Source organism: Saccopteryx leptura, chromosome 2, assembly GCF_036850995.1.
Source record: "Saccopteryx leptura isolate mSacLep1 chromosome 2, mSacLep1_pri_phased_curated, whole genome shotgun sequence".
NCBI lineage: Eukaryota > Metazoa > Chordata > Mammalia > Chiroptera > Emballonuridae > Saccopteryx > Saccopteryx leptura.
Window position 1 is genome coordinate 231,700,819 of NC_089504.1, and position 14,225 is coordinate 231,715,043.

Sequence of the window (14,225 nt, forward strand, 5' to 3'; positions counted from 1 at the left end):
TGTTCAGGGTCCCTAAATTTATTAAGAGACCAAGTCACAAGTACAACCTAGGGTCTCATACCCCTCATTTCAAGGCTCTCTTATTTCTAGCCAGTCTAGTTTCTGATTACTTTTCTGTGAACCTGACCTATAACTTGAACACAAAAATCTCAAGCCAAAGTCTTACCTCCTGTCACCTGAAAGCTTTTGAGCTTGTACTCTTCATCTTTTGATTAAATCTAGACCTAGGGATAATGACCTAATGAACTCAAAGTTGCTATATGATACTCAGACAGTTTCCCCTACCTTTCAGTGATAAGAATTTGGAAATTGACCCTGTCAAAGTAAAGTATCTTGTCTTTTTGGAAAGAAAAAATGTACATCATGGTAGAAATTGACCATTGTTTAATAATATCCAAATAACCGGTTGTTTAAGTTTTGTCAAACCCTGTAAAATGTGAAACAGATGAAGATACTTTGAGATGATTTTCATTGTCTAAACTTGACCTTTCTCTCTTTAGACATATTTCATTTTATTCTGTGTAACTGAAACAGTTATCTCTCCTCATTAATCAGTCTCTAGTTAGAGCCTTGTTTTTTGAGAACTAAAGATCATTTTTCCTTCTCAGTTAAAAGAAATTCAGATTTCTTCTTCTCTCTTCTTGACCATTTAAAAATATTTTTTTATTTATTGAATTTACAGAGAGAGAAGGGAGGAGAGAAACACTGATTTGTTGTTCCACTTATTTATGCATTCATTAATTAATTCTTATATGTTCCCTGACTGAGGATTGAACCTGCAACTGTGCCATATTGGATTACGCTCTAACCAACTGAGCTACCTGGCCAATTCTTGATCATTTTATGGAGGCAATACCTGGTTAGTAGAGTCTTGTGGAGTCATGCTGTTAGCTTGCAGAATCTTGGAGTTTCTTCTGAGGTACCTGACAGCACATTGTGTCACAGGAAGTAGAGATACCATTTGATGTATCTCCATCAGGTTCAGTGTTTTGGAAATCTTCTCCAAAATATGGTTTACTTGGGGGTTATCAAAATAGACATATTGCATATAAAATGTATTCCCAGGAAGACATCTCTACATGCATCTCCCTCTTCAATGATACCAAATACAGAGAAAAGAGATTGGGGTGGAAGGGGCAGCTAAGTAGAAAATGTGGTTTCTTTATTCTATTTGCATTTAACTTTTATTAGAATTCATAAATTCATCATAACTTCCAGTCATCATAAATCTGACACCACCATATTTATTCATTTTTCAAGTATTTATTTTGTACCAACCAATATAAAGCACTCTGCTTGGCATTGTAAGGACCAGAGAGATAATGACTTGGTCCCGGAGCTGTTGAAGTTTACAGTTTAATAAGAGTGGGAAACATTGTAAACATATTACTCACATAGAAAGTAGTTTGCAAATATCAATGGAGTTATAAATTTTATGATAGAATGTAGAGAAGGAAGTTATGCATTCTGAATAGGGAATAAAGACAGCTTCACAAAAGATTTTGCATTTTAGCCTGACCAGGTGGTGGCGCAGTGGATAGAGCGTCGGACTGGGATGCGGAGGACCCAGGTTCGAGACCCCGAGGTCGCCAGCTTGAGCGTGAGCTCAGCTTGGACTCAAGGTCGCTGACTCCAGCAAGGGGTTACTAGGTCTGCTGAAGGCCTGCGGTCAAGGCACACATGAGAAAGCAATCAATGAACTACTAAAGTGTCACAATGTACAATGAAAAACTAATGATTGATGCTTCTCATCTCTCTCTGTTCCTGTCTGTCTGTCCCTGTCTATCCCTCCCTGTCTCTGTAAAAAAAAAAAAAAAAAAAAAGATTTTGCATTTTAGGAGGACAGGGCGTGCATATAAGTTCCTTTGCTCGTTCTTTGGCAGTGGTTACTACATCAAACTAATAAAAGCAGATATTTGCCCACCACTTTAGAACTAGGAAATTAAAGGTGTAAAAGCCTTTCTTTCCACTCCTGGAAGCAACATGCTTCCGAAAGCTAAATGTTGTCTTTGCAATCTCAAGTGCCTCAGTCATGGTTAAGAGGAGAGCTGAAAAGAGTACCCTTTCATCTTTGTCTTCTTTCTCACAAAGTTAGGTCAAATGTGACTCTCATGCCAGCTGTATTATTTCAGGCCTTCTCATTTCTGTATTAGGTTGTTATTTTATCCTGGTCTCCATTGGGACATGCAGTAGTCATGTGATTTGGGGGGAGGGCAGTCAGTGGTGTTTATAAATGTGTTTATGAATGTGACTCTGGAGACCTAAAATTTTAAGTATCATTGAGAAGAGGCAAAATGATTTAGATAACTGAAGTTTTGAATCAAGCCTCTGTGTATAAACTGCTATACTACCTAACTTACTTAGGATGTTTTTTAAAGAGAAAGGCAGAGATAAAGGATTGCCAACTTGGCTTTAACTCCTGAACTTGATTCATTTTTGACAGCCAAAAAAGAAGCCAGTCAACATGAAATAAGCCCTGACTATAAGGTCTGAATGTGAGCTCCTACTGCTTTTGCCTCTTCACTGTCAACCTACAAAAGATAATTCCATGTGTAGGTAGTGATTTATTATGGCCCTCATGCCCACTCAGGAGTTGTATATCAATTTCTGTATCCTTTGAATGGATCTTTTCTGACTGGCAGAAGAATCTTAATGTGGGTTGTGTGTTTCTGGGGAAAGCCTATGGTTTAATGAATTGGAACAGGAAATAACGGGATATAAATAACAGGCTGCTGCTTGCATGAGTGCCCTAAGAAATGAAGTCAAAGATGTCACTGAAGTCTCAAACATTATAGTAATGTTCTTTTTGACCACTTGGCTCTGTTTTTTGCCAACTGTGGAATTTTGGTGATAAGTAAAATGATGTTATTTTTCTTAATGTTTATTATTGAATAGAAATGGTTTCAAATGAAATAGATTTTAAATTGAGTTTTCATGATGCTTCTTGGTACATCTGCACAGAAATCTGAGATGAGATGCTGTTCAAAATCCACCAACCTACTGGCAGCCCATATTTTGAGGCCCTTTATAGACATTTTGAGGCGTGGAAAATCACAATTACCAAAAAAGTAGTTTAGAATTCCTATGAAACCATAGGATAGCCTCAGCCGCAAGATCCTGTACTTCTGGCTTTTGAGCCCATGCTTTAAATCAGCAACTCTCAAACTTTTTGGTCTTGGGGTGCCTTTATATTCAGAAAAATGAATGAGCCATGAATGTGGACATAGAGAGCACCTAGAATATCCAAGAAATCTTGATACATTTTATTTATTTATTTATTTATTTATTTATTTATTTTGAGAGAGAGAAGCAGGAAGGAAGAGAGATAGGAAGCATCAACTCATAGTTGTGGCACTTTAGTTGTTCACTGATTGCGTCATATATGTGCCTTGACTGAGATGGAGGCTGCAACCGAACCAGTGACCTCTTGCTCAAGCCAGTGACTATGGGATCATGTCGATGATCCTACATTTAAGCCAGTGAGCCTGCACTCAAGCTGATGAGCCTGCATTCAAGCCAGATGAGCCCATGCTCAAACCAGTGACAGCAGGGTATCGAACCTGGGTCCTAAGCATTCCAGGTCAACACTTTTATCCACTCCACCACCACAGGTCAGGCAACTCAAACAGATATGGAGTGGCTTACTTATACCTTCTTTTGCCCCACTAAAATAGTTTTTTAGTGCACGGATAATTCTGCAAATATTTATTAAGTCCTCATGTTGACCTATCTCTATAGAGCATGTGAGGATGAAAAACCCCAGTTTCAAGGGGTTTATAGTCGAAGTAGTTCTGTTTTATTGGGAAAAGTAGAAGAAAATTCCAACTAAAGGTCAGGCATAATGGAGAGGGACTTCTGGAAGCGGAACATTTGAACTAGACCTTGAAATATTGGTAAGGTTTTTGACAAACATGGATGAGAAGAAAAAGCCAACCATTTTCATATTGTAGCTTAAGTGCTCTGCCTGAAGCACAGTCTGATTATTCTATTTATTTCTCTATCTAAAGCCCTTCAGTGACGAGAAATAGCAACACCCATTTTGTTTTGTAAGATAATGGTACCTGGCATACAATGGATGAGGAAACTGAGGCCCTATAGAGGCCATGTTATTCCCTAAATCAGCTACTTAATGGCAGAACCAGACCAGAACTCAGTGCCTCTAAGGCAGTGGTCCCCAACCTTTTTTGGGCCACGGACTGATTTAATGTCAGAAAATATTTTCATGGACCGGCCTTTAGGGTGGGACGGATAAATGTATCATGTGACCAAGACAAGCGTCAAGAGTGAGTCTTGGATGTAACAGAGGGAATCTGGTCACTTTTTAAAAATAAAATATCGTTCAGACTTAAATATTAATAAAACGGAAATAATGTAAGTTATTTATTCTTTCTCTGTGGACCGGTACCAAATGGCCACGGACCGGTACTGGTCCGTGGCCCAGGGTTTGGGGACCACTGCTCTGAGGAATACTTCGCTCTTTAGGCACCTCAATAACCATGCTTAGGTACTGTACTTATTGTCTTTGATATTACTACTGTAAGTGAATAACACTGGAGGACTTTCCACTTAGCGATCATAGTGTTTCATCCATTGCTCATTAGGATGCAAAGGGCTATGATAATTGGAACTAGAGCATTTCCGCATCCTTTTTAGCAAGAAATTCAAACTTATTTTTGGTTCATTTTTTAAACAGGTGTTTACCGAAGTGAGCAAGGATTTGGAGCTGTTTGGAGCCCAAGTGGCAGATGAGACCAACTTGGGGGTACAAGTGTGAGTTATACCCAGAAGGCTGCTGCAGCAGGATGCCCAGACAGCACACAGACAACCTTCACACCTGCAGAGCTGAGGGGCATCTTGGGTAAGAGGTCCCTAATTGCGCAGTGATTAGGCTTGTGAGAGAATATACTTACTTGAGGTGAGGCCTGGTGGCAGTTTTGGCTTCAGAAACCAGGTTAAGGTTATTCAGTTGCTTTTCCCTCCACCTCCTGAGGGACACTAGGTTGTATTTAAGCAGAACTACATCTCAACATGTAACTGAGTGCCAGAGCAATTGCACTTCTACTCTAAGCTATAAAGAAACAATTACCTAGGAAGAAACATAAAACTGTGTATTTCATAGAAACAAAGGAAGAGTGCTTTTTGCTTTATCTTCCTCTAATTCAGTGGTTCTCAACCTGTGGGTCGCGACCCCAGTGGGGTTCGAACGACCAAAACACAGGGGTCGCCTAAAGCCATCGGAAAATACATATTTATTATACAATACATTTTTAAATAAAATATTTATTTCTGATGGCTTTAGACCCCTGTGTTTTGGTCGTTCGACCCCCGCCGGGGTCGCGACCCACAGGTTGAGAACCGCTGCTCTAATTTATTTATTTTTTTTAATTTAATTTAATTTAATTTATTTATTTATTTATTTTTCCGCTGCTCTAATTTAAATTAATTATTTTTATTTATTTTATTTTATTTTTTTTACAGAGACAGAGAGAGAGTCAGAGTGAGGGATAGACAGGAACAGACAGGAACGGAGAGATGAGAAGCATCAATCATTAGTTTTTTCGTTGTGCATTGTGACACCTTAGTTGTTCATTGATTGCTTTCTCATATGTGCCTTGACCGTGGGCCTTCAGCAGACCAAGCAACCCCTTGCTGGAGCCAGCGACCTTGGGTCCAAGCTGGTGAATTTTTGCTCAAACCAGATGAGCCCGCACTCAAGCTGGCGACCTCGGGGTCTCGAACCTGGGTCTTCCGCATCCCAGTCTGACGCTCTATCCACTGCGCCACTGCCTGGTCAGGCCGCTGCTCTAATTTAAAGCAGTGGGTCTTCCCAGTTAGGAGTGAGATTCATTCCCAGATGAGATAGGCTGCTACTGCCTTGCATCATTACATTGCGAACATATGAACATATATATATGGGACTGGCAGCATAATTTGCAAGACCCAGTACAAAATGAAAATGTGGGGCCCTTGGAATTTCAAGACTAACAAAAGAGCATTAAACCAAGGGCAGGGCTCTTCTGAGCATGGGGCCCTGTGTGAATGCAGAGGGTGCTCACACACAAAATGGTCTGAGTACTAGGAGTAAGAAGACTCTACCCCAAGGAGCTCAGGTACATAAGGAGCTCCTCTGCTAGAACAGCCTCTGCAGAGAAGGGAGGGCCAGGAAAGACTTGGAGAAAGCACAGAGTGGCCAGAGTGCCACTTCCTGAGGGAGTGGATGGTGTGGCCAAGCACAGCGTTCTCTTGGTCCTCTCAGTCCTGATCTGCTTTGGTTATGATTGAGGTGTGAAGAGGGGGTAGTTTCTAGGCATGGAATTACAGTGGTGCCTTGAGATACGAACAGACCAACATACAAATTTTTTTTTTTTTTTTTTTTCATTTTTCTGAAGCTGGAAACAGGGAGAGACAGTCAGACAGACTCCCGCATGCGCCCGACCGGGATCCACCCAGCACGCCCACCATGGGGCGATGCTCTGCCCATCCTGGGCGTCGCCATGTTGCCACCAGAGCCACTCTAGTGCCTGGGGCAGAGGCCACAGAGCCATCCTCAGCGCCTGGGCCATCTTTGCTCCAATGGAGCCTTGGCTGCGGGAGGGGAAGAGAGAGACAGAGAGGAAAGCACGACGGAGGGGTGGAGAAGCAAATGGGCGCTTCTTCTGTGTGCCCTGGCCAGGAATCCAACCCGGGTCCTCCGCACGCTAGGCCGACGCTCTACCGCTGAGCCAACCGGCCAGGGCCAACATACAAATTTTTTAAGATACGAGCTGCAACTTGGTCCATATTTTTGTTCAAGATCCAAGCAAAATTCCGAGATACGAGTCATGATTCGGGAAGCTGCTGCTAGTTGGCGCGTTGGCGCATGGGTCCAGTATCAGCAGTTTGATATATGAAGTGACTAACTTATGAGCTTGGTTACAGAACGAATTAAATTCGTATCTCAAGGTACCACTGTATCCCTGTTTTGTTTTCATTTTATCAACCTTTTTTTTAAAAACTTAAATAGAATGTATCAAATCAAAGTTTCCCAGGTATGGAGTCCCTGTAATGTTGCCCCTCCTGTGAGTGGGCAGAAGACCATATTGACATAAACCACAGGTCAGGCTGGTTTTGAACTTTTAAAGAATGCAATCATATTATATATACTTTTCTTTTTCCATTCAATATTTTGTGAGATTCATCCATGTGATTGTATGTATAACTAGTTTATTCATCCATCACTGTTATATTATTCTCTAAGTGAATTTTTCATAAATTATTTACTTTTTGTCCTGTTGATGGATATTTTTGCTGTTTCTGGCTTATGTGTTTTCCATGCTTTAGTGTGAGACTATCCTGGATGGCCTGCAGAGGCATAGGGATTTGGGGAGAAAGGGAAGGGTGGGGAAGCAGAAGCAGGTCTGGGCATGGGGAACTGGTAGGTGGAAGGGGGTCTCAGGTCAGGCAGGGATGCTAACATGCAGAGCAGGACTAGAGTAACAATGAAGAAAAGGGCACAGGAAGGAGCCTTAAAGTTTGCGCCTACTCTTCCCCTCTAGGGCAAGTATTCTGCCTGCCCAAAGTCAGGTTTAACAGGTTTAACAGGTTCACCTTCCAGACCTGCTGCCTAACACCTCTTCTTTGTTCCCCAAAGGAGTGCAGGGCCAGCTCTTCATGCCTAGAGAGAAGGCCAGGCAAAGCAGCTTATAGCAAAATACTGCCTTAGGGGGACAGAGGAAATAGCACAAACTGGCCAAGGAGTCACTTCTGGTGCCAGGATGGGCATACATCTAAAGATTTGTTTAGAAAGTTTAGGGATCACCCACTGTACATGTAGACATAGCCAGAATGGATGTAAGCCCTGAAGGGAAGGGACCAGCACTGCTGCTGACTACTCTCCCAGCCCTTACCCACGTTGGAAGCGAGGCTACCCCATGGAGCCCATCTCTTGGAGACTCCCAGCAAACCAAGGCAGACCTCCCACCCTCGCCAGAAAACATACAGGTAAGAGGAAGAGTGCCACTGCCTTGGAGCAGGGCAAGCTGCATGGAAAACAAGCAGGATTTCTGCCTCCTCCAACTTGGGACTGCACTGGGAACCAGGTAAGTTGTGGGGAGTCAGGGTAGAGAGTCAAGTGTGAGCTTTGGCAGGATGCCATGTGTCATACTGCAGGGCATCTGCACTTCATATAAAATATGATCTATTTCCTCCTTGGATCCTCAGCAGCTTACTGGGTTGACTGGACAAACATTCTCACAGATGAGAAATTAAAGCAGAGCGGAGAGGTCAAGGCTATACCCTAAATAAGCAATCAAGAGGTTAGAACTCAAGTCCCACAGATATACACACACCCAGGTACTGGCCAGGCAGACAACAGTCTCTAGCTTCTTCAGGCTGAAAGTTGTCTCAACCTGATAGTCAGTGTCTGCTGCCATTTGATCTGAAATGGAGATCTGTCCTTCTGCTAGATGTGGAAGCCTTATGGTTGAGGGAAGGAGCTCCTCCTAAAAACTTGATAAATTTAAGTGGGTAACTAATACCTTCTTGCAATGTGAACTGCTTTGTGCATAATTTAATACAGTCCTGGATTTGGGAAATAAACAGTCTTTCACAAATCCATTGTAATAGCACTAGTACTTTAAAATGAAGGGTTCCTTTGGAATTGCTCCAGAACCCTCTCTACCCCGATTTAGGCCTTTTCTCCTACACGTCGCTTCTTTTTTTTAAAATTTTTTTATTCATTTTTAGAGAGGAGAGAGACAGAGAGGGAGAGAGAGGAGAGAAAGACAAAGAGAGAGAAGGTGGGAGGAGCTGGAAGCATCAACTCCCATATGTGCCTTGACCAGGCAAGCCCAGGGTTTCGAACCGGCGACCTCAGCATTTCCAAGTTGACGCTTGATCCACTGCGCCACCACAGGTCAGGCCAACACGTCGCTTCTTACTGCTCTTCCTACTTCTTCCCTTGCCTCATAGCACCCATTCCCAGCTGGTCTGACTGGAGACTGGGTGTGGGTGTGCAGTGGTTAGGTGTGTGGTCTCTGGAGGCAGATTGCCTGGACTCCAACATGGCTCTGCTTATTTGTTGTGTGACCTCGGGCGAGGGGCTTAACAGCAGTGCTGGCTCAATCATCTTGTTTTCAAATGAGGATATAATAACATTGACCTCACCAGATTGAAAAGAGAATTAAATGTATTAATTCACGGGAAGTATTTAAACAATGTCTGGCCCATAATATATCTTAATTATTACCATCTTGTTCAATTCTCTGTTCCAAAACCTCAAATAGCTATAGATGAGACCAGTGTTTGGCCTGAAGTAGACTTTCTTTGCTTGACTTTTAACAAATATAGCCTGCCTTCTCTCATTCACTACCCCATGCATGCTGGCTCAGTTCCCCAAACCTGCCCTGCTGCCTTGGGTCATACTGACCCAGTGTCACCAGTGGAAGTCACCACCATCCCTCAAGGGCCGGCTCTCTGCTCAGTCATGGTGATGGGCTTTCTTTTTTCCTCTGAACCATATGTAACTAGTCAGTATTCAAGTTGCTATAGCCACTAGGTTGTTGAGGAAAGCTAAAGACATCAGAAATGAAAAATACTCTGCAAACAACCACTTATGACATTACTCTCCAGTTAAACATATTCTCCCTGCTTAACACCATCCACATCCATCATAGCCCATCTCTCCCCTCTTACTGAGATGTTGTAAACTTTTGACATTGAAAAATTTCTTAAAGTTGTGGAAGTATTGTTGGAAAACTGATGCTCAAATGAGTAGTCCTGGCATGTAGGATCTGAGATCCATTAACAAATGAAGAGCACAGCTGCATATAACCAATTTAGCTACATCACAGGGGATGATTTGATTATCAAAGGCCTAAAAGATTTTAGAGAGGTCCTCAGGAAAAGTGAGGAAGCCCTTGACTAACTTTTGCAAAAATGACCCTGATTGATTGCACTGTGGAAATCAAATATGAAATGATGTCCTAATGTGCAATTATATAATTGTGGGAGGGAGGTATATGTAAAATATTGTTCTAAAATAGCCTATAGTTGCAATTACATTTTGTTAACAGACACTTGTTTTAGTAAGAGTTTCATTTTGTAAGATCAAGTTCCTAGCAAACCTTTCTCACTATCTACAATGTGAAACTCTGGTCTCCATTTTAAGTGCACTGACTTCAAGAGGCTTTTTCAAGTCCCGGTTGTTTTTGGATAATAATTTTTTTTTTTAATCTGCCCAGTCTTCCCTAACAGATGGCAAGCACACTTTTAAGGTCAAACAATGCCAGAGATAGACAAATTCCATGCCATCTCATAGAACAGTGGGGGGCAGGGATGCACCTGAGTTACCAATGAAGTCTGTGCAGAGCCACGGCCCTCAGTTCCTTGTTATGTGAATGAGGTACCCAGTGTATCCAGAGCTGTTAGAAGCAAAGATCTCATGGTTGAAGCCACAATTAGGGTCCCCAGCAATGAGGGATAACTGAGTGATCTTGGACAACCAGGCTCTTGTCCTTAGTCCACATCTGAGGTTTCAGATGTTGACAGTGATCTCCAAAAGTCTGGAGTACTCTGGAGGGCAGGGCTACATGGAGGACCTGAGAGTGGCAAGTGTGACCTGGGATGCCCGGGTCAGGAAAGGTAGAAGCCCCTGCTGCCACCCTTCAGCCCTCACCTGGGACAGCACACAGCAGTAGTCTGCAGTGACTTTAGATGCTTTGGCTCATTCCTGCTTGGTATAGTTTCAGAACTTCCTGACTGAGCTTCAGAAACAGACTCAAGGAGATGTCCCCAGTCCTGAGGAAGGCGGGGGAGGGTTTTGGGTGGAATTCCGCTACAATCTGGAAAGAAGTTAACTTCCGACTTGGGGGTGGGTGAGAGGAGGGCACATTGGCAATAATGTTCACCTTCACTCAAAGGACTACTTGGGAAAGAATCATAATACCCTAGTGCTTTATATTCTGCACAGAGTACAAAAAGGAAAGCTGAACCCTTTTTTCAACTGACAAGACTGGGCTAGCAGAGCCCTCAGGTCCATGAGAAATAGTCTCCGAGTTAATGCCTTGAAGCTGCATGGAGGTGGAACAGAAGGGGTGTGTACGTGAGGCATGGCCTTGCAGAGTGGCTCAGGTGGGGACAGTGATACTTTGCAATTTCCCAAGCCCCTGGAGAAGAAGGCCTTTGCTACATCCCTGGCAGTCATATGGAAATATGGGTGTTCCTTTTTTTCTGATTTTTTTTTTTTCATTTTACTATTTTCTTTGGAAATGTGTTTTTTAAAAAGTCTTCATTTAAATACCTTGAAGCACCTGTGTAAGGAGGGCAGAGAACGGAGCCTCAAGACCGCCTAGGGCACTTAGGGAGCAGGGAAAGGACTGTCAAGCAAAGCCCCCAAAGGCCAATTGCATAGGTTTATTAGCAAGGTTGCCAGTATGTGTGGAGTGCTCAGGGAGTGCTTTGCGGCAGGAGGTGGGAGTGTACAGATAGTCCTTGGGTACGTCTGAGTCCTTGGGTACATCTGAGAACAGTGTCAGGGGGCAGTAGGAGTCTCTGAGGCAATAGCTGATTTATCAAGTTAAATGAAAAAACAAACAAAAAAATAGATTCATACCATCCCTGAGGTGTTAGGGGATGCAGATCATGTCCCAGTAGCTAATGGCACTTCACAAGTGAAAGCCACTCCAGTGCAGTGTGACAGCAGGTAACAGAACCTCCTGGGTGACTTTAAAGAACTTCCAGTCCTAGGAATTGATCTTCCAAATAGCAAAATACAGTGAGATATCACTTACCAATAACTCACATCTGTTTTAACTTAGATGACAAAGCCTTAGATATGTTTAGCCACCTTGGACTGCTTTGGCATTGGAGACAGCAGGAGGACCATCTGAATGTAAGTCTTCCTTCCTTTCCTAACCTTGGGCTCTGGGATCCTCATAGGAGCACTCATGCTAAATAGAGCACACAACTTGCGTCTAGGCCTCTGCCTCAGACATCTTTGCTGCACAGATAAGGCTCAGATGGCTCAGCTTGCCCACTCCTCAAACTGGTGAGCTGGTTTACAACATCCCATGATCCAGTCTTTAGTCAGGAACCTAAAACTCATCAGTTGTTCAGCCAAGTGAGGCTACATATGTCTCCACAAGACTCAGAATTCTTAGATGCCACCTCAACCCCCACAAGTGGTTTCTTTCTCTCAGCCCCCTTCCCACTCCTTTTAAACAGTCTTAAAACACCAATGTACCAGCAAACTTGCATCTATTTAAATAATTCTTTAAAATTCTGTAATAAATACAGCCAGTTTGTTCAGTGGTGGAGCGTTGGCGCAGCGTGTGGATGTCCCAGGTTTGATTCCCAGTCAAGACACACAGAAGTGACCATGTTTCTCCACCACTCTCCCTCCCCTCCCCCCTCTCTCTTCTCCTCCCCCAGCCATGGCTCAATTGGTTTGAGGTCATTGGCCCCAGGTACTGAGGATGGCTCTGTAGAGCCTCTGCCTCAGGTACTAAAAATAGCTCAGTTGCAAGCATGGCCCCAGATGGGATTGCCACGTGGATCCCAGTCAGGGGCGCATGCGGGAGTCTGGGAGTCTATCTACCCTCCTCTCACTTTAAAAAAAAGAAAAAATAAATAAATACATATATAAACTTTAAAGTTGTCAACTAGTGATATTTGCAATTTATTGTAAAACTCAAAATCAGAATTGTTCAAGGTCAAAATTTTACCATTGTAAGGTGGAAGAGGCCAGGGCAGGGCCAGTTGTCTTTTAATTTTAATATGTGGTGGAATGGAAGCACTGGCTCTGATGGTTCAGAATGTCTGCCAGCAGCCAGAGAGACAGAAATGCTATCTCATCTCATGGACAGTGGGAAGGGGAGCATTTGCTAAGCACCCACCTCCAACTCCCTCTTCCATGGCACATGCTGTGCTCTAGATAAGAAAAGGCGCAGTTCCTCACCTGCCCACAGGGAACTTAGCTGGTATGGCAGGGCTAAGATTCTTTTTTTTAGGTGTTTGTTTATTTATTTATTTATTCATTCATTTTTTAGGGGGGGAGAGAGAGAGAGAAAGAGAGAAGGGGGAGAGCAGGAAGCATCAACTCCCATATGTGCCTTGACCAGGCAAGCCAGGGTTTTGAACCTGCAACCTCAGTGTTTCCAGGTTGACGCTTTATTCACTGTGCCACCACAGGTCAGGCGGCAGGGCTAAATTTTTTTTTTTTTTTCATTTTTCTGAAGCTGGAAACAGGGAGAGACAGTCAGACAGACTCCCGCATGCGCCCAACCGGGATCCACCTGGCACGCCCACCAGGGGGCGACGCTCTGCCCACCAGGGGTTGATGCTCTGCCTATCCTGGGCGTCGCCATGTTGCGACCAGAGCCACTCTAGCGCCTGGGGCAGAGGCCACAGAGCCATCCCCAGCACCCGGGCCATCTTTGCTCCAATGGAGCCTTGGCTGCGGGAGGGGAAGAGAGAGACAGAGAGGAAAGCACAGCGGAGGGGTGGAGAAGTAAATGGGCGCTTCTCCTGTGTGCCATGGCCGGGAATCGAACCCGGGTCCTCCGCACGCTAGGCCGACGCTCTACCGCTGAGCCAACCGGCCAGGGCAGGGCTAAGATTCTAACCCAGGTTTGTGGGCTCAGAACCCAGGTTCTTTCTACTAAACTAATGGTTTTGAAACTAGCTTTTGTGGCAGTACTTCATGGTTCTCTGTAAACAACTGCTTGAAATATTTTAAATATTAAAAATCATCTTTAATATGTACACTCAGGTACAGAACATGAAAATTCACTTAGGATGCCTGATACCTCATAGTAAGGCCTCCATTGCTGTGTTTGTGTGAGCTTTTCAGGGTCGTTGATCTAGAGGGCTCTAGCTCAGTGTTGTGATCAACCAGCTCAGCTGCAACTCCATGCTAGTGGCTCAACATAAAATAATTTTAGTGATCATGACTATTGGACAGTTCTTACCTGATATATGAAGGATAAGGACCTATAGGAGCTGGATATTCTTCTATTACTCTATTTTTTCAAGCATCTATTTCAGTCTTGTCAATAACAACCAGAGATTGCAGGCAAGTTGTGACTATTACCATTTGCAACCACTACTCTGTACACAATCAGGATTTTTACCTCCATATCATACAAACAAGACAAATTCAGAAATAAAACAAATGCTGAAACAGTTCAAAACTAACCCTTTTGCACTAGTAAAAATGCACTAGTTGTCTGACCTGTGGTGGCACAGTG

The 14,225-nt window shown here is 43.4% G+C and overlaps 1 long non-coding RNA gene across 1 annotated transcript; it reads left to right on the forward strand.

The window, feature by feature from the left end:
- Positions 1-768: 768 nt before the first annotated feature.
- LOC136395551 (uncharacterized) lies at positions 769-12,959 on the forward strand. The gene is made up of 3 exons (XR_010749349.1): positions 769-859; positions 4,694-4,858; positions 11,796-12,959. It is a non-coding gene; the product is annotated as an uncharacterized lncRNA (long non-coding RNA).
- The last annotated feature ends 1,266 nt before the right edge of the window (positions 12,960-14,225 follow it).